The sequence below is a fragment of the Anomaloglossus baeobatrachus genome, chromosome 1, assembly GCF_048569485.1.
Source record: "Anomaloglossus baeobatrachus isolate aAnoBae1 chromosome 1, aAnoBae1.hap1, whole genome shotgun sequence".
Lineage (NCBI taxonomy): Eukaryota > Metazoa > Chordata > Amphibia > Anura > Aromobatidae > Anomaloglossus > Anomaloglossus baeobatrachus.
This window is the reverse complement of record NC_134353.1, coordinates 175,107,183-175,125,731: the sequence shown is the minus strand read 5'-3', so window position 1 is coordinate 175,125,731 and position 18,549 is coordinate 175,107,183. Positions and strand designations below refer to the sequence as shown.

Below are 18,549 nucleotides of genomic sequence, written 5' to 3'. Positions count from 1 at the left end.
GACTGCTTTAACACCTTTCTTCCACTCACAGTGTATGCTCCCCTGGTCCTTAGTATTGTCTTTTGAAGGAATATGTCATGTTCCAGTCCTTTGTACTGACCACAAGTGTATATACATATAAATGATATCTCCTCTGAGATTACTTTTTTCTAAGCTAAACAAACCCAACTTTTCCAACCTCTCAGCATCTGGGAGGCCTACTATCCTTGTCCTGGGTACAATACACATCATAAATGGGAATGATATGCAAATGGCTTAGTCAGTGAAACTTAAGCCATCGTCACATTTAGTGACTTACCAGCGATCCCGAAAATGATGCGACCTGATAAGGATCGCAGGTAAGTTGCTGGGAGCTCGCTGGTGAGATGTCACAAAGTCAGACCTTACCAACGACTCAGTAACGATACAGGTTGCAGTAGCGACCTGTATAACGATCTCTGCTGTCATTGGAACCCTGTCACACAGTGTCAAACATAGCGATGCGTCCTGCCCAGCAGGACATCGCCTTTGAAGAAAATGGTCCAGGACATTCAGCAACAACTGGCGACCTCACAGCAGGGGCCAGGTCGTTGCTGGATGTCACACACAGCAACATTGCTAGCAAGATCACTGTTGCGTCACAAAAAACGTAACTCAGCAGCGATGTCGCTAGCAGTGTCGCTTAGTGAGACGTGGCCTTTAGGATCAGCATTATCAGAACAAGAAAGGGATAAGATGAGTATAAAATGACCTTATTTTTAACCCCTTATGGCTCTCCTTTTATTATATTTTGGGTTATGAAACGATCTAAGAGAATAATAAATGTGTTTTCATAGCAATCGGTGTACTTTTGAATAGAATGTACCAGCTGAATTTGATTGTTTCTGCCAAACTCGAATTTCAGCAGATTTGCTCATCCTTTTAAATCTTAACAGGAGTGCAGTCCATTATATGGAACTACACATTAACTATTTTCTATAAATCATTTATAAAATAGATATAACATTTTCATGATTGTTTGAAATAATTTATTATATAAATAAAACTGCAGGAACATTTGTTTGATTTTCTTAATAGGCACCATTTGTTGCTAAGAATAACAGTATAATTTATGTTATAGTTTTTCCAGGACCAGTCTTCAGTTGGATATAATGATGTTTTACTAGTGTTGAGCGAATAGTTAACTATTCGTATTAGCTATGCTGTTAGCGAGTACTGTCCACTACTTGCATATTCGATATGAGTAGTGGGCACAATGTAAGTCAATGGGAAATACTCGCTAAGTAGAGAGTAACCTGAAAGCCTTACTATTCACTACTCACTACTTGCCCTGCTATTTCTATCATAAATTTTGGGTTATCTTACGCCATCTTAATTTTTCTTAGTGAGTCTTTCCCATTGACTTACATTGCGCCCGCTACTCGTTACAAATATGCAAGAGGCAGACAGTAATCGCTAACAGAATAGCGAGTATGAATAGTTAACTACTCACTCAACACTATGTTTTACATTTCACTCTCCAAGCTTTGTTTTTAGGATAGAGACTTCACTGTTGTTTACTTATATTTAATCCCTTTATATGAGATGCATCAATTTCTAAGAAGTGTAATTAAGCATTCTTCTTTTTTGTTTAAGCACTTAACAATAAAATGTATTCTGAACACTATAATACATAATCTCTTTTTTTCATCTCAATATTCAGGAACATCTAAAATAAATTAATGAATTGAAACTACTTTTATCTTATTGTATACATTAAAGAATACTCTTTGTATATATTTTTTCAAAAAATATAATTTCCAAACTCATCTGATATTTCTCTAAACATTTGGGGAACAATACTTTGCACAAAAAATAATCTTAATCTGTGACTCTTTCCATAGTTTTGAAACTTTGTCCATAATAAGGCGTGGGCCCGATAAATATGGAATGTTGCATAAGCATCATATTTTTCAATGTACTAAAGCAACATGAACAAATATACAAGCATTAGGAAAATATAAATGTTAAAATTTGAAAAATGCTATTTGACAGATTAAACATAAGGCCGGAGTCACACTTGTGAGTGACTCGTATTGTATCACCTGCCACAGCCACATACTCTCCAGACACGAGCATCTCAGCTGCATAAAAATACATGCTGCTGACCCGCGCTTGTCTGGAGAGTGTATGGCCGTGCCGGCTGATGCAATGCGAGACTTGCATGAGTCTCTCGCAAATGTGACTCCGGCCTTAGCATTGTTCCAATATCCAGAGAACATTTGTGAATCCCAGTGTGATCAGACATTTAATCTGTCATCATGCATCTGATCCCAAAAATATTAAATCACACTCATGAATCACATCCAAGAACATACATACAATATATTTGAAGTCCTGAGGAAAAGAGAAGTCTTTTAGAAATTTAAATTCTGTACTTTGATGCAGTAAGCTGCAGGAAAAAAAGAACAATCTAGGGTTTTATCTGAGGAAAGATGATTAAAAACAAGTGGATATGCTCCCCTTGGCAGGTTGTGTGAGTCACAACCAACTGGAAAAGACCAAAGTGACGGCTGCAGCAGCCCATTGAATATAACAGCAAACACCAGGAGAAGTAGAATGGGTATAATTGCAGTACTGCTGTAGCTAGAGAACCATCCAGGAGTAGGACAATAGTGATTTATTTCTACGTGTTTCAGAGAGAACCCTCTCCTTCCTGAGGAAAATCACATATATGTACTGCACAAAATCTACAAGGTCATCTATAATAAACTAGTATAGCAAGTATCCATTAGTAAAAAGGGAATTAACTTTGGAACCGGTTCTATACTTTTTTATTCATTTTTTACATTTTCATACTTTGTATTTTTTACATTTGCCATGTTAAAATTGATAGAATTCAATAATTTTCAAAAAAACAAACTGATAGGGAATTTAGATTGTGAGTCCTAATTATTGGTGACCTCTGTAAAGTGCTGCAGAATTAATGGTACTATTTAAGTCAGTGAAATTACCGTATTTTTCGTTTTATAAGACGCATCGGATTATAAGACGCACCCCAAATTTAGAGATAAAAAAAGGTAAATAAATAAAAATGGGTTCCGTCTTATACTCTGGTGTTGTCTTACCGAAGGGGGGCAGCAGTGGTGGTGAAGCGGGGTTATAGGAGGCAGAGGTTATACTGGCAGCCATGGCGGGTCCATGGTGACAGCGGTGGCGGGTCAGTGGCATCTGCAGCGGCGGGTCAGTGGAGTCAGCAGCCCCCGTGCCCTCCCAAAAATCTACATTCGGCTTATAAAATGTACACCCGTTTTACCCCAAAAAAATTTGAGAAAAAAATACATCTTTAAATTCAGTAATACAGTAATTTGAGAAAATAATCAAGCTTTATACATTTAGATAAGAGCATCTGATAGAACTTCATTCATCTGCTGTTGAAATTCAAACGTTGATGAAGCTCTGAGACCTGAAATATTTTTACCTCTTGTACCTTCCTTTTATCAGATCTGATGAAAAGCTTCAATAAAAAAAATGTAATTTTTACCCCATGCATCAAATTTTTTGGCAAAGTTCTTTAACATAATATATTTGTTTGATAAACATGTTATCATTTAAATTATACATAACTAAAACCATTTTTGTCCAAAGGTTCAGACAGAAAACAGACATCAAATCAGTTCTAAAGGCCACTTTACACACAGAGATAAATCTGTGGCAGATCTGTGGTTGCAGTGAAATTGTGGACAATCAGTGCCAGGTTTGTGGCTGTGTACAAATGGAACAATATGTCCATGATTTCACTGCAACCACAGATCTGCCAAAAATGTATCTCTGTGTGTAAAGTGGCCTTAAGTCCTTATGGTATTTTCATAAGTGTCAGATTTCAGGCGTGTTTTGTTGTTGTGTCGAAACTTTTGTGAAATCTAAATATATACCCCTGAATTTCATGTGAACTGGGTTTCTGCTTGTACAATCCTGTTTACTGTACAGTACATGTATCTGACATTTTCTGGGCAGATATTTGATTCTCCATGGAAAAATTTATTGTAGAAATAATTATTGTGCTGCTTCCTCCCTAAAGGCTCCACAAGGAAAAGCCAATGATTTGTCCCATTGAAAGACAAAAGGAATGGGATAATACTTGTACAGATTTGAAGTAGTGCAAACTTAAAATGTATAGCATATTTATGATACACATTTAGTAAACCTAGGACAGCTGCATCAAAATGTTAAAGCGGACACCTGGTCAAAATCCAAAAATTTGCAGTCACATAAAGTAACTGTAGACTTGTGAATCCTCAAACCACATGCAATGCAGTTTGAGCATCATCCAGTGTGAGAGCTGGAAACTACAGTCATGTGATTTCAGGTATGCAATATGTATATGACTGGCTAGAATCTAACTAGACTGTTTCCAAAGCACTCAATGCAAGTGCATTGCGGAACGCTGGAAACAGTCGGATTCTTGCTAGTAGTATGCATATTGCATACTTTCGGTCATGTGACCACTGCTCCCGACTCTGACACTATATAATCCCCACAGCATGTATTGTGTAGCTTGTAAGGAGTAACAAATCTGCAGTCACACAGATTGACTGCAGACTTGTGTATTTAGATCCCTTTAGAAGAATATGAAATTACAAAATTCAATGTATAAACATAACTGTAGAAAGATATTTCTTCTTTAAAATGTTACTAACAGCATACTTCTACAAAGTTGAAAATATTCTATGTTTAAATGTTTTATCCTGGAATACTTTATTTTTTTCTCATGGGGCCAAGAACTAGCAGGCAGGTAGTGGCTAAATAACTACCTTTTTTGCTCCATGCCATTTCACAGTGATCAGGGAACATTTTGATGATGATTTTGCTTCATTTAACTTCTCATCAACATATCAGCTCTTGCTATTCTGGGCTGCTCTATCAAAGGGGCATGACTTCTGATGTCATGCTGATTGACAGCTGGCTCCCCGCAATTAAGCAGCATGAGCTGGCTGTCAGTTAGCATTACATCGGCAATAATGTTCCATCAACAGAGTAGAATGGATGTGAAGCAGCTGCTCTGTCAACTTGACATGAGCTCCAGAAATACCGGCAGGAGTGGCCTGTGACTGCTCTGTATCGGCAGTGAAGGGCAGCACGTAGTTAGCAACTACCTACCTTTAAGTTCTTAGGCCCATAAGTAAAAAATAAATTATTATTGAATAATCCCTTTAAATGTAAGCACATTTCTGTTGGGATTTGTTTTCTTTTGTTAAAACTTAGAAACATGTAAATGCAGGACTGGTTAATAGTCCTCATTGTTCACATGAAAATCTTCTCTTGACCAGTAATCTATATAAATGTTTAGTTGTTTATTTATTTCCTTTTTTAAACATTGGCCCATTTCCCAAGACCCCAATTCAATACATACACTGTCATTGATATCTGAGGTTAAATCTAATTCCCAGGACAGGGCTCTTGTAATCTGCTATCTACCATTTCACCAAAGGCAAGCTTTCTATCTGTTTTGTTAGGATTAGAGTTGTCACTGCTAATTAAAGTCACATCAGTTTTATTACCTCCAGTTCTTCGATCGGAAATTCTGTATCCTAAAGCAAAATGAGGCCATTACAAAATGAGCAATAACAACGACAATAATGTTTCATTTATCTACTCTTTCTTAGTTGCTTTTTTTTTTCTCTCTCCCTCTGTGTGTGTATATCTATATATACTGATCAAAAAAAGAAAGGGAACACTAAAATACAATTTTGTTGTTTAAGTGTACCCTTTATGTTTTGAGCAGTATATATATATATATATATATATATACATACATATACACACGAGGGGCAATCCAAAAGTTACGATAATCAATAATAAACGCTATGAATATATTAAAAAAAAAATATTTTTCTACATAGTCTCATAGTTTTTTGCCCCGGAGGTGTTCCTTGAGGCGAGGAAAGAGAAAGAAGTCAAAGTGGGCTAGATCTGGCGAATAGGGGGGATGTTCCACCAGTTCAAAGCCCGCTTCTTGAATTGTTGCCATAGCAACTGCAGCTTTGTGAGCCGGCGCATTATCTTGGTGAAACAGCACTCCAGCCCGCAGTTTGCCATGCTGTATTCAGCGTTGGCCGCGAGTAACCTCAGTGACAGCTCAGCTGATCGCGCTATTCCCTTCATTAGCTGTGTGGAGGTGACAGGAGCGGATGTGTCTTCTGCAGCTCCGGTCACCTTCATGCAGCACAGCTGGAAGCGATGCTGGACCATCCTGGAGTATGCCGGACATGGAGGGCTTTTTGGGGCTTATTAAATTGGTAAACAGGGCAATTTGTTAGTGTTTTTTTTTCTAATAAAGGATTGTTAGGGTATGTGTGTTTATTTACTGTAACTTACAGATTAATCATGGAAGGTATCTCGGGGAGACGCCTGACATGATTAATCTAGGACTTATTGGCAGCTATGGGCTTCAAATAACTCCTTATTACCCCGATTTGCCAACGCACCAGGACAAATCAGGAAGAGCCGGGTACAGTCCCAGAACTGTCGCATATAATGTATGCGGCAATTCTGGGCAGCTGCTGACTGATATTGTTAGGCTGGGGGGCTCCCCATAACGTGGGGCTCCCCATCCTGAGAATACCAGCCTTCAGCCGTATGGCTTTATCTGGCTGGTATTAAAATTGGGGGGGACCGCACGCCGTTTTTTAATTATTTATTTATTTATTTTACTGCACAGTATAGACACGCCCACCGGCTGCTGTGATTGGGTGCAGTGAGACAGCTGTCACTCAGCGTGGGGGGCTGACTGCAACCAATCACAGGCGTCTGTGGGTGGGGAAAGCAGGGAATACGAGATTGATTAATGAGCGGCCAGCATATTCAAAGTAATTGTTGCCGCATATTCTCTGCACAGCTGTTCCTCGCCGCGCTGGTGATCGGGGAGCGGTAAGTATGAGAGAGGGCTGCTCACTTCAGTCACTCGGGGGATTAGCGGTCACTGGTGAATCCTTCACAGGTGACCGCTAATCAGTACGCGGCACACAGACAGAGCCGCGGCATGACAATGAAGTCGGGTGAAGTTCACCCGAGTTCATTCTCATCGCGCAACTCTGTCTGCTGTCAGCCAACATGTATCAACGACATACAAACATGCAACATGCAACACACATACGGACATTCCACACGGACATTCCACGTACACATACACGGGCATTTTACACACAAACACGGACATTTTACACGTGCACATGGCTCGCATACGCCATCATACGGATGCCATATGTACCGGAGAAACGCCCCACAAAAACGGAACACATACCCGAAAAACGGACCGTGTCACACGGACTTTTTTTTGCGGAAGTGTGTTTTAGGCCTAAGTGATTCTTTTTTCCTGGACTATTGGGTACCTAAGAGAGAAGAAAACATTTTATTTTAATTTCTGTGTGCAATAGAAATAACCGATTATCATTACTTTTGGATCGTCCCTCGTATATATATGTGTGTATATATATATATATATATATATATATATATATATATATATCTTAATTAGTAGTTAACACATGGAATTTCATGTTTTTCTATGTAATTCACCATGAAGATTTTGTTTTTTTGTACTTTATTGTCCTTTGAGTTAAGATTACTCACTGAGCTAGAAAAACAAGGGAGTTTTTACATGATGCAGATTGTATTCCACCGGGAAATTAGTTGAGACGAAAATCTACGCAGCATGAACACAAATCCCCTTTGTTTTGTTTTCTGTTTGTTAGGGGACCACATTTCCCATCAGTGAAAAAAATTCACTAAATAATTTCATATGTTCTAATGACAGATGCTGTCTTAATTAATTTTCTTCAGTGCAAGCTATAGAGAATGAAAAAAAATGCTAGTTATTTGTGAAGTTGATATATGTGACCAATTGATTTATTATTGCAATGCAACTACATGTAACTACCTGAATAAAGGCAGCATTCAATTTTATTACTAGCTGATGGTGGAAAATGGAGATGATGTTTAATATATATATATATATATATATATATATATATATATATATATATATATATATATATATTTCTGAAACAAATGTAAATAACCACAACTACCTATGTTTATTTTAAAAATATAATTTTTTACAGCATGGAAAGTTTTTAAACTTTGCAGTTCATTATGCTTGGGATTTGTCTTCATTCTTGATGTAAGTTGCTTCTAAATCATTGCTTTTCTTCAGTTCATATGGTTCTGTTGGTATCAGAATGTACTCATAGATGATGATAGTCAGGGTTAGACTGGGGTGTCTGGGGACCATGGGAGGACTTGTCTCTAGGACCCCACCCTACAGCTAAACGCAAATACCTATTAGCTGTTATATAAGTTATGGTGGAGCGTAGACTGTAAAATACAGGTAACTCCTGCACATCTACTGTGCTCACACCATAACTGGGATGTTCAATGATGGTACTTTGCATTAAAGGGATTCTTTTGTGAAAACATGTTATCACTGATTCACAGGTTAGGTAGATAATAACCTATTGATCAGTGGAATTTGACCATTGGAAATCGCACATTATTAGAAGAATTAGAAGAATTAGAAGAACTTTTTTTCCTTATCAAGGCAGTTCTATCACAATTTGAAAATGGAGCAGCAGGTTTGATGCTTGAATGCAGCTCCATTCATGCTCTTTGGGGTTGCCTTAAAAAGCCAAGTGCAGCAATCGATGCCACTGTGGTGAATTAAAAGAACAGTGGTTTAGTCAAACATAAGCTGCATTCTAAGGCCCTGTGCGCACTGGAAATTCATTTTTTCGTAAGAAAAATCTGCACCCTCTGGCAGAATACCACACCTGCGGCAAAAACCGAGGTAAAAACACACCCGCAATTTGCCGCGGTTTGCCATTGTTTTGCCGCGGTTTTTCTGCAGGTTGGTTTCTGCAGTTTTTTACCATTATCTATTGCAAAAACTGCAGGTACCTGTGGAAAAGAAGTGACATTCTACTTTTTGCTGCAGAAAAGCTGCAGAAATTCTGCTGCAAAACCTATAGGAAAAAAAGCGCAGTGTGCACACAGCATTTTTTATTTTCTATAGATTTTGCTGGGGAAGGACTGCAGAAAGGTTATGAACAAAAACCACACCTTTTCTGCAGCAAAAACCGAGGCAAATCCGCGGCAAAAAACGCAGTGTGAACACAGGGCCTAATAGGGATAAAAGTTGCACATTCTGCTGATCTATGCGGGTTCCAGCAGTCAGACCCCCATAATCAATAACGTATTATTTATCATTAGGCCATTATTTGGTGAGATTTTTTACATCAGTATTTGTAAGCCAAAATCTGTAGTGAAACAACCACAGGAAAAGCATAATTGAAACACATGCACTACTTCTGCATTTTTAACTTCTACTAGTTTTGTCTTACAAATACTGATGTAAAATACTGACCAAATAGTGATCATAGCTTTGGAAGAGGTGAATACTTGTTTTCACTGTGGAACTTTTGTAAGTGCATATTTTCTACTGTGTAATAGTCACCTGAGAGGAAGGGGTTTCTGTATTTTTTAGACTATAAGACACACTTTTTTCCCCCAAATGTTGGGGGAAAGTGGGGGGGCGTCTTATAGTCTGAATGTAGGGCTGTGGGGAAATGAGGGTGCAGCGGTGGAGCGGGTCATCGGCTGCATGTGCAGGCTGTAGCAGCGCCTGCCATTACCACGTGGACCCGCTCATTTCATATGCACGCCCATCCTCCCCCATCATCTCTCAGTGCTGAAGACGGCGCTGACAGGTGGGCGGGATGATGGGCGAGGGATGCCGCATAGTAAAGAGCCGGCCCGCGTGCACACCCCTGGCCACTACAACCTGGAGTGATCATGTGTGGCTATATTCACTGCTCCCCGCCCATCATCATCAATGTGGGGCGCAGTGAATAAGTATACTCACTTGTCACTGTTGAATGCAGAAAATGCAATAAAACCAGGTCAAAATGTATTCTACTCCCAAAATTGATATCAGTAAAACTGTCAGCTCCTCACACAAATACAAGCTCTCACACAGCTTAACTGAAATTAAAATTAAAAAGTTACGATCTTGGAAATTCACAATATATGCCAATTTAAAAAAAAATAAAAAATAATAATTCCATATGTGATAAAATTTTGTTTTGCCATAATTGCACAGAACTAAAGGCCGCTTTACACGCTGCGACATTGCTAGCTTCGGCTAGCGATGTCGCGTGCAATAGCACCTGCCCCCATCGGTGGCATGATATGTGGTGATTGCTGCCGTAGCGAACATTATTGCTACGGCAGCGTCAAATGTACATACCCGCTCTGCGACGTCGCTGTGACCGGCGAACCGCCTCCTTTCTAAGGGGGTGGTTCTTTCAGCGTCACAGCGACGTCACAGCAGCGTCACTGAACTGCCGCACAATAGAAAAGGAGGGGAGGAGATGAGCATCCGGAACATGCCGCCCACCTCCTTTCTTCCTCCTTTTGCGGTGGACGCAGGTAAGGAGATGTTTGTCGTTACAGCGGCGTCACACATAGCGATGTGTGCTGCCGCAGGAACAACAAACAACATCGTTACTGCAGCTGCAACGATAATTGGGAAGGGGGGGCATGTCACCGATGAGCGATTTTGAATGTTTTTGCGACGATTCAAAATCGCTCATAGGTGTCACACACAACGACATCGCTAAAGTGGCCGGATGTGAGTCACAAATTCCGTGCTTTAGCTATCTCGTAGCGTGTAAAGCCACCTTTAGAACTAGTTGGCAAATTATAGTCTTTGGAGTTAGTATATAGCTTTAGCCTGTGAGTAGTAGCCAGTCTTAATGGTGTGTACTTCTGGCTGCCCCAGATGCTATGCTACATGACAATATTTTCTGCCTTCTGTCTGTGGAAAAAACTGACAACACTGACCAGTTTAGATAAGCTCTTTTACACGGATCAATTGTCTGCTTTAATTAAAACAAAAGTCAGAACAAGATGGAGTACATTGCATTCCTTAACATGCAAAACTGTATTTTATTCATTGCTAATGCATGGTTTCTTTATGAAAAGCAGAATATTTTTTATTAGTCTCTGGTTAAATTAGTTTTAAAGAGTATAATGATGGGATCGTACACACATTTCAAATTCAAGATACATTAAGCTTTCTGTAACAGAGCATTTCTGTAGGTGATGCAGTGTTCAGTGATATATAACCTCATAACCAGTGTCAGATGTTGAACATCAGCGTCTCACACATAAATCTAGTAATTATCCAAAATTCACCATAGAGGAGACTCAACACATCAGGCTCTGTATAGAAATTCCTCAATATTTGACACTCACAAAACAGATAGGATACTAGAACCAAGCTAAATACAAAAAAGTTGTAAAACAACCAAGCTTAAAGGGAACCAATCGCCAGGATTTTCGTATATAAGCTAAAGCCAGTGCTATACTGGCACTATCAGGCTGATTCTCTACTTACCATTAGTGGCCAGCTCAGATGTTTAGGTTTTGAAATCCAAAAAAGTTAAGTTTATACAATTAGCTGCTTGTTGAGTGGCAGTTGCAGTGGAGAAGATAATATATTCATAGTTATCCCCTCCCCCTGTTCAATTAGCATAAGTATTATACAAATGATTCTCTTTGTCTGTTGCAGGACCTGTGTGAGGTTATACCCATGTGACTAGAAGGGGCGGGCTTCAGCCAACAAAGCTGATACCAGGTCACATGGGTATGACCTCACATAGGTCCTGCAAGATACAAAGTGAATTGTTTGTATAATAAAGGGCTTTTTGCACGATGCCAATGATTCGTACACTGTTACAATTCTCCTGTGTTCCCAGTACAATTGAGTAGTCCTGTGATTACTAAAGATGAGCAAACCTGTTCGATAAAGGTTTGCCAACTTTAAATTCAGTATGAGCCTTAGCCTGTTTGGTTTGAGCTCAGTAACCTGATCTCTTTCCCAAAAGTGGGCAATGTTTGGTTTTGTTCGATCACTGATTGCATTTTAAAAAAATGTTTTTCTTATAATATGTTATGCTTTTAGACTGGATTGTGTCGCTGTATGGTGAATGGGGGGATGTGTTTAATGAGTGGAGGGGGTGGGGAGTCGGGAAAAGCACGACATGTGCGGCACCATTTTATTTTATTATCTTATCTTTATTTGCGGATGTTCCTTCAGCCAGTTATGGTGCAGCAAACATCCACAAGGTTTAGACAGAAGGGCTTGTGTAATTGGCTGCCTAAGTAACATGTCTATCTGCATGTAAATTGTGTACATGCAGTGTCGGCACTATTTTGTGAATGTGAAATGTTAGGGAAGGTGCTGCCACCACTGCTGCCACCAGTGGTGCAAGACAGTTAGCTTAGCTATGTGTTTAATAATAGGTAGTTTAGATAGATAAGAGTGCAACAGTGTAGAAAAGGCAAATGCAGTGTAGGGAAAGCTGTGTGCCACAAATCAAATTTAATTATAGAAATAGGGAGAGGTAGTTGTCAGTGCCTGGTAAAGAGTTTCCAGTGAATGATCTAAATAGCTATTGCTTCTTATTACAGCTTGCTCCCAATTAGCCAGTCAATCACATTTCTGGGTATTGTTATAGTTAGTACTGCCTGCTGTAAATTTGCTAATGAACTAGGTAAAAAGGTATTGGCAGTCTTCATGGCCTAGTCAAAATTATGCAGTCAATCACATTTCTAGGTGTTGCTATTTAGTACTGCTTGCTGTAAATTTGCAAGTGAACTAGGTAAAAAGGTGTTGACAGTTTTCACTGCCTGGTCAAAATTATGCAGTCATACACATTTCTAGGTATTGTTATTTAGTACTGTGTGCTGTAAATTTTCTAGTGCACTAAGTAAAAATGTCTTAGCAGTTTTTACCGCCTGCTCAATGTAACGCTGTCAATCACATTTGTAGGTATTGTTAGTAAGTACTTCTGCTGTAAATTTGATAGTGAACTAGCTAAAAAGGTCTTTCCATATTTCAACCACATTTCTAGTTATTGATTTCTTGTAGTGCCTTCACAATATTGCCAGCTCAGGCAGGAAATAAACAATTTATCTTTTGTTTGAGGTGCCTGACAGGTATGGCCGTAGGGTTGCGAAACATCTGATTGAAATGAGAAGCGGACATCAACCATGAGTGGTAAATCATGACAAGGTTGTGGTGGAAGAGTGAATAGGTGGGGTGTTGTAGGTGTACATGTGGGAAGTTTTGTTAGACAATGCTCTAGTGAGCAAACATGGGATCATCCGATCGCAAGAGAAAGTAGATCAACTTTTGTTACTGGAAAGTCTACGCCACTAGATTTCTTTAGCAGCCGCACATCGTTTTAACTTCCAAATAAGGCTAATAAACAGCATGTGCTAAAATGAATGGCAAGTGCTGTATCAAGTGGTCCTCCTCCTCTTCCTGCACCTCAACATCACAAACAGTTCATTACTCAGAGATGCCACCCCACCACTTGTTTTCCTCTGGGTCACAAATCTCCAACCGGCAAACTGACTGTGGGGAACACCACAAAGGCGAGTCTGTAGAGCTGCTCACACATTCTGTCCAATGGGCATCAGAGGTCTGCTCTAAAGATTCCCAGACTCAAGAAAATTAAAGCATCTGCACCAATGCCCAAAATATTTGTATGTTGGATCCTGACCCGGATGAACTAGGATCAGAGCATAATCCTGACACTTGTCAACTGATGTTAACCCCCGGAGGTGGAGGTGATGATAATGAGACTCAGATACCTGAAGCACAAGTGTACGGTTATGTGATGTCAGGTCAGGAAGGAGGAGTGGGGCAACATAGAACCTGACAATTAAGTTTTAGATCTCACTTAGTTGAACCCAGAGGCACCCAGCTGTGCATCTCAGCAGATGAGGGGGAGGAGGAAGCCGAGATGGTTACGTTGGCAAATCCCATACAAACATGTAGTGATGCAACCATGAAAGCACTGAATCCTCATCCATAGTTCTGGCTGTTGCCAGCAGCGTTCACGGTCTGCAGTTTGCAAGAGGTCTTTGCCTATCTGTCATCTTGCTGTCTCTGGTGAAGGTAGAAATGTTGGTTCAGGCTTTGTTACAGGGCCAGTTCTAAGCAAAGCATCCATGTTGCTTTATTTGACTATTTGTAGTCTGTACCATTTGTTGCCAGTTTTCCTGTTGCCTGACCTTCATTTTTGGAAATGGGGAGACTCCAAGTAGGGTGTCAAAATTTTCTTTTGTTTGTACTGCCAGGGTTCTGAGGCCCACACCAGTCACTCATGCATCTTCAGATTTTTAAAATAAAAATTCCAGGCCACATCCTGTGTGTACATCAACGAAATAAGGCATTGCTTAAATTACAGTAATATGCATTGGTGAACACAGTAACACAGTTGCAGAGTTGTGGACCAATTTAATCAATGGCTGTCTCCGCTAAATGTGGATCCACTATGCCTGGGTGACATCACATAAGCACTGCATGGTTCAACCTGGTTGTATAGAAATTTCTAGGGCACTATTATAGCCAGGATGTGCTGCTGCAGAAGGAACGGTTGCTATGTGCTCATCACATTTTAAAAAGGAAATGCCAGCCCACATCCTGATGTGCAAAGAAACTATGGGGAAATGAGGGGGCGGCAATTGATGACACTGCCCTGCTGTCTGCCTGAAATGTTTTTAAATATCCAAGATGGGTCTCTAAGTTGTGTCTTGTCTGTATTGTCAGGGATATGGGAGCACCACCCCTACACCTGTCTCTCATCCACCTCTATATTTTTTATGTCAATAGTCTAGGAAGCTAATGGCTATACCAAAACAGTGGTGCTGCACTGTAAAATGTATTTTTGCTGTTTTGGAAGCTTTTTGACCCCCCCAAAGGTGTTTTTTGTCTGCCTTAAGTTTGGCTTCCTATTGAATCCAATGGGTTTCGAAAAGGTTCAGATTTTGGTTCGGCGAATGTAGTGTTTTAAAGGTTTGCTCATCTCTATTGATTACAAGTATGCAGTTTGCATAGTTCTAGTCTCATGCCAACAAGATTTTCTACTGGTTGTCCAAATACTTTACTGAGAGAAGTGTCTGAGACTGTATTGGACACATGACAGCAACTATGCAAACTGCATACTTGTAATCATGTGACTGTTCACACTGAGAATAGAATGGAATCATGACAGTGTGCAACCTGCGCTCATGTAGAATGACTACAGAAATTTGAGTAGAGCCTAAAAAATCTCTTTAATATATTCAAGCAATTACAGATTAAAGTTTACCCATTACTATATATTTTACTACTTACAGACACTGTAATTAAAGGACCAATATTGCAAAGATACTTTTAAAGTGTTTGAAAAAATTATGTGTTAGAAAATTGCATATTGCCCTCATAATTTTCATTATTAGTGATGGGCAAATAATAAAATATTTGGGTTCGGCATATTTACCTCAAATATTTCCTACTATATGTGTATTTGCCACAAATAACAAGTCTAATGCAGACCAATGGGAAACTCAAATCATTTTTAGGTGGACCCTCGCAAGATATCTGGCGGGGCTGTTAAAATGCTGAAATGGAAGGAAAAGTGCTGTGATTGAATGGTAACAGCATGAAGAAGATGCCTGGATGCATCTCTGAAACACAGGTCACTTCTGGGAACAATATTGTCAGAATATTGTGACACTTTAACGTTTGATCCCCTATTTGGGATAACTAGCACATTTAAAGTTGACAGCTGTGGGCAACAGCACTCAGCTGTGTGCTTTACCTTGGCTGGTTAAATTACTTAATTAATAATGAAAAAACACTGTGAGCTACTGCCCATTTTTGATAACCAGCACAGAAAAAGCAGATAGCTGGGAACCAGTATCCTCAGGCTAGGAAGTTGGATGATTATTGGGCCCTTCCTAGCCTAAAAATAGGATCCCGCAGCCACCCCAGAAGTGGCAAATTCATTGCACCAGTTGTGGCGCTTTACTTTGCTCGTCTCGACTGACCTGGTGAGGTGACAATTGGGGTAAATATGGGGTTGATGTCAGTTGGGATTTGTCAAAAATCACAGCTGTCATCAAGCCCTGGGTTGCTAATGTATACGTGTCTATTTAAACACCTCCCATTACTAACTATGTAAGTATTAAATACAAACAAAAACCCTATATTTGAAATAATAAAACCACACCCTCTTTCACGACTTTATTAACCCCCCAAACACCCCCGCAGGTCTGACATTATCCACTATTATAGTGAGGTGTATGTGTGAACCAAAATTTGTTTTTACAATATTGTAATAAGAAGACTCATTCTGATGTGGTAAATCATACACGATGAAGATCAATGAATATTTATTGCTCTTACACTATACAGCACACATACTTAGACAGGTTTAGCAAATAAAACATTTCTTTGGCCTGAATATTTAATTGTTATAATGGCAGAGGAATTGGACTGAGAAGAACACTGACTTAGGCCTCGTTCACATATCCGTTTTCACACGCACCGGAGACACAAGCACATGTAGACCCATTAAAATCAATGGGTCTGCACACACGTGCATGCTTTCTCATAGATCATGTGTCCATGTTGAGCATACGTGTGTCTGTGTGCTCCACACGTAGACATGTCCATTTTTCTCCGGCAGCACGGGTGTCGCACGGACTGCACGGATGTGATTTGTGTGACATCAGTGTGACATGTACCGGAGAGAACCACAATTCTGTAAAATAAAATGAATTTCTATATTCACTTTCTCCAGCCCTGTAGTCTTTGCCACGGCTGTCACTTGCTTCCGACCCTCGCTTATTATGTTCATCGCATATTCACTGCACTTCAGGCCAGAAGCAGCAGCAGCGGGGAGTCAGCAGGGCCGGAAACCGCAGAGCATAAGACATCAGCACCACGGACAGCAGCAAACTGAAAATTCCTGCACTGTTATCACGGATAGAACACAGAAAACATTTGTGTGCCAAAATCATGGCACTCAAAGTGCGATACGCACCTTTTACACCTTTGTGCAAAACATGTGTTATGTTCACAAACATATGAAAGAGGCCTTAAGCTCATAATGTCACTGTCAGAAGCTTCATCAATCTTGTGTGACTATTAAACGTGACATGACATATATTCCATTTCATTCTCTGCTTTCTAAACCACTATCATGCTTGCCAAAGGCAAAAGAGGGCAAATGTGAATCGTGTTGGTTACAGCTGCTGCTGGGAAGGTTGTTGACAGCAATGCTAGTAGAGCAGCAATAAGCAGATCCCATATTTTTTGCAATGGTATGGGATTCTCTCTGATGCTACAATTTCCATTGCCAGTGTAACCGTTTTGCTTAGCATACAATTTGAACGCATGTATGATGTATAATTCAATTACAAAAATGTGTTATCATTCTAGTTAACTCTAGAAAAATATGACATCAAACTTACTTTCCAAGGATCTCATGTTGGCCAAAAAGGCTAATCAACACCAGCCTGCATGCATTATTGGTGTGATGTGTATGTGTGTCTAATTAGACAATTTAAGTACATGTGCCAAAACAGAACCGCTCAGTTAAATCTTAATTTACTGTCAAAATGTATTTACAGACATTTTGCTAAAGCAGAATAATTTTACCGGGACAAAAACAACCATGTAAAAACAAAAGCTAGAAACATCGCCTAAAAATGCTTGCCAAATTGGTATATTTAAGCAGGTATGCAAAAACTTGTTTATAATGTTTTTTATTTTTTTTTATTATCCCACACTTCATATTGAATGCCATATTATAGAGATGATGTCCTCTAAAAGCATTAAATCTAAAGAGAATATTGATCTATATGTAGGTTTGTTCAAATGTCTCATTAGTGGCCTCAAGCTTTTATATCAGCTGAATCCACTAGTTATTCTTTTACGTTGGGTCTTTGTTTTCTATGTGTGTTTCTGTTTCTGTCGGAATAATCCCAATTTTGCTTCATGTAATTGATTTTACAGATAAATGCACAACTTCTGCTTATACAATTTTACAGGAAGGATTTAAGGGAATATATAGATGCATTTTCCATATTAATTTCTTATTGTGGATAAGGTTCATTGTCTTTGTAATAGTTTTAATAGGTTGCTCATGTTAGAGTAGGTTAAATCCCCGAGGGAGTTGCAAAACTGCAGATCTGATTATAAATCACAACAGACATTACAACTGTTTTTAAAGGGAATATTATACTGTTGTAAGCACGATTACTGAGTAGAAGTGGTTAGTAAATGGTCCTTCTAGATAATTACTGTGCAACCCATTCATTTCAAGTATAGTAAGGTATTTATATGAAAAAAAAGCCCTTGTATTGCATCCATTGACTCATTATAATTTTTTTTATAAAATAGGACAGATGAGGTTGACTTTATAGAATTTATAGAAACTCAATATGCTTTTCCAAATTATTCAGTAAGCAAATATTGGTTGAAGAGTCTGTCTTATCTTAACCCCTTCAGCCCCGGACAACTTTAAGTTTTTTATTTTTGTTTTTTCCTCCCCTTCTTCCGAGAGCCATTACATTTTTTATTTTTCTATCAATTTTGTGGGACAAGTTGTACTTTTGAATGAAACCATTAGTTTTATTATAGATTGTACTGGAAAATGGGAAAAAAAATCCAAGTTCGGTGAAATTGCAGAA

At 39.2% G+C, this 18,549-nt stretch overlaps 1 protein-coding gene across 1 annotated transcript in view; it reads left to right on the top strand.

The window, feature by feature from the left end:
- The window catches only part of GALNTL6 (polypeptide N-acetylgalactosaminyltransferase like 6), a 2,628,190-nt gene that overhangs the window by 515,835 nt on the left and 2,093,806 nt on the right, over positions 1-18,549 (top strand). The gene's annotated exons all lie outside the window — the stretch shown is intronic.